The sequence below is a fragment of the Suricata suricatta genome, chromosome 2, assembly GCF_006229205.1.
Source record: "Suricata suricatta isolate VVHF042 chromosome 2, meerkat_22Aug2017_6uvM2_HiC, whole genome shotgun sequence".
Classification (NCBI taxonomy): domain Eukaryota; kingdom Metazoa; phylum Chordata; class Mammalia; order Carnivora; family Herpestidae; genus Suricata; species Suricata suricatta.
Window position 1 is genome coordinate 163,277,275 of NC_043701.1, and position 3,225 is coordinate 163,280,499.

Consider the following 3,225-nt stretch of genomic DNA (forward strand, 5'->3'; position numbering starts at 1 on the left):
TGCCAGAAGAGTTAAATTACATTACTTCATTGGATATGGTTCTAAGGCACAGGATAATAATTAGAAATCACTGCAGTGTGTAATTTTTGTATGTGCATACACATAAGTAGACATTGTCTAGCACTGCTGGTGGTATGCATCCTGCCTTTGTTCCACTGGTACACCTACTTTGCTCTCTAGGAGGCCTGGAGTACAAAATGTTACTGCTAATTTGCTAATGTTGTGATTTATGTTGCAATACAGAGAGTGAGAACAACCTTCAGAGGGTTGAAAAATTCATCATTTATACAACAGGTGTTCTCATAATAAGAGGTGCTCAAGTTTAAATGGCCAGAGCTATAACAAGAAGGTAATACTTAACCAATGGCAGATCTCTGATACGGACAAAGCCTCTCTTTCACCACATAAATGACAAATTGTTATGTCCAAAATCTCTGCTTACCATCACCCAAGGGGGGCTAAGTAGCTGGGTTACCCTTCAAAAGCCCCTATTTATCATTTTAAGATGTTGTTGCCTGTATGAGTAATCACAATAAATATGCCTTAATAATTAATTTGCATCTATTCTATACAAAATTATGCCATTAAATCTAAATTAAATGTCTAGCCCAGGATCTTAAGGGAGCTTATTATCAGTCTTCCCCCACCCAGAGCAAAATCCCCTTTCAATTAGAACTCTTTGCAGCTATAATTGTAATAATAATTGTACTAACCCGCTTACATTTTTCTCTTATCATCCTGAACATGTCTCTCATCTTGGCACTGTAGGAAATCTTTGTTTTGGCAGTGTATTAGTGAAGCGTGTTATAGTTAACACTAATTAATTCCTGTTGGTCTCTTCACAATCTAACAAAACAAAATTAAACCTGAACTTGTTCACTTGGTTCATATTTTCCAAATGAGACTCCTAATGGAGACTTTGTAAAGGGCATGTCAACTCTACATAGCTAGTCGCTTTGTGATTTCTTTTAGATTTCCAGAGGGAAAACTGGACTCTGCCAATAAAAATAATGATTATATAACAAAAAAGAAATGAATTGCCACAGAGTGACTGAAGATTTTCAAAACCAATTTTTAGCTATGAATTTACAACAGGTAGTTTCTTCTCATAAGTGACATTTAAGAATTAAATCAAAGAGCTAATATTGTCCAAGTCTTCCTTGCTTATATAACATAGGAAGGCTTAGATCAGCATTTCCAGAATAGTTTTAAAAATTCAGTAATTATCCAGGTAATCAAAAACATCTTGTCTTTTGTTAAGAGAATCTATAAAATTAATACCCATTTGAACACCATGGAAGTGAGATTTTCCATTTTTATTTACTTTTTCATTTGCATGAGTTTTCATTTTTACTTGGGCTAAAAAAAAGTTTCCTTAAATATAGCAAGAGTAATGTTGGTTTTAATTTCAGATATTTACACATAAGATCCTGTAAAATACAAAGGACAGTTTAAAGAAGATTTATTTTTTTTCTGGTTTATTTTCACCAAGCATAATTATATATATACTACTCTGTGATATTGGTCAAGTCACTTTCTGGTTATTTTTTTCTCTTAAACAGTGAGCATGGTGGTTCATATACTTTCTGAAAACTAAAAATTCAAAATTATATGATTCAAAATGCAACCAAATAATAAGCAGCCAAACACTAATTCAGAGGAAAATTCATAGTCCTATCATTTTAGCACTTGTTTCTAAAAAGAGTAATAATATTTAGTACTTATATCCCTTACTGTATACTATGCACTACATGAATGTTTTACAGACAGGATCTCCTTTAGGAAAGGAGACTATAGCTATCTTCTTGGCTAGACCAGAAGCCCAAGAACTATGTGAAGACAGTGAATCAAGAAGAAAGAAAGTTGAAAATAGCCTACCATCTGAGATGATGGAAAAATACCCAAACCCAACCAAATCTTGCACATTTTGAGGCCTTGCCCCTAAAAAAGTATAAAAGACAAACAGATATGATAATCTCTGTCATCAAAAGGCTTTATAATGTAGTAGGGATGGTATGTAAGCATTAACTATTTTCTAGGAATAAAGATCTATAAGATTTGGGTTGTGTAGAGAGCTCAGAATATTATTTGGGTATAACCTATGACCTTCGGGTGCCTGGGTGGCTTAGTCAGTTAAGAGTCTGACTTCAGCTCAGGTCATGATCCCATGTCTTGTGAGTTTGAGACTTGTATCAGGATCTGTGCTGACAGCTCAGAGCCTGGAGCCTGCTCCAGATTCTGTGTCTCCCTTTCTCTGCCCCTTCTCCAGCTGTCTCTCTCTCTGTCTCTCTGTCTCTCTCTCAAAAATATATAAACATTAAAAAAAACAACAACCCTATCACCTGAAGCCCTTTATAGTTCTCTGAATTGTCTAGAGGGAGCCCTATATTTTATTTACTGTCATGACATTTTTCTCTTCCAATGATTAATGTGGAAAACTGCAAATTTCTTTTCACATCATCTTTCCCTTGTCTCTCACATGCCATCAATCACCAAGAGCTTTTGTTTGTATAGAGCCTTTTCCTTCTCAAAGCCTATTCTTTGACAACCTCTAGCCTGTTTTGTTCTCAAAAGTTGGCCGCAAATAGGTATTATTCTATCATCATTTAACTTCTATTGGAAAAAAATAATGCTCTAAAATGTGAACTGATTTGTGTTATATCATATGTGATATTATTCAAAAATTGGCATCCAGCTTGAAAATGCCTCTTTCTTCTCCAATCTGCTAACCTATAATTTCTCACCTTCCCAGGATAATGTTTGGCTCTTCAGGCTCCCCAAGCACAGAGAGGCATATGCAGTCATCTGTAATTCAAAACAAAAATAAAATTAAACCATAAAATTAACTGAATAAGAACAATATAGACCAAAGATTCCCCAGGGCAATTTTGACATTTAAAAGTATAAACAATGCTCAACATCACTCATCATCAGGGAAATACAAATCAAAACCACACTGAGATACCACCTCAGGCCAGTCAGAGTGGCTAAAATGAACAAGTCAAGAGACTATAGATGCTGGCGAGGGTGTGGAGAGATGGGCACCCTCCTATACTGTTGGTGGGAATGTAAACTGGTGCAGCCCCTCTGGAAAACAGTGTTGCGGTTCCTCAAAAAACTATCCATAGAACTCTCTTATGACCCAGCAATAGCACTGCTAGGGATTTACCCAAGAGATACAGAAATGCTGAAGCATAGGAGCACATGTACCCCAATGTTCATAGC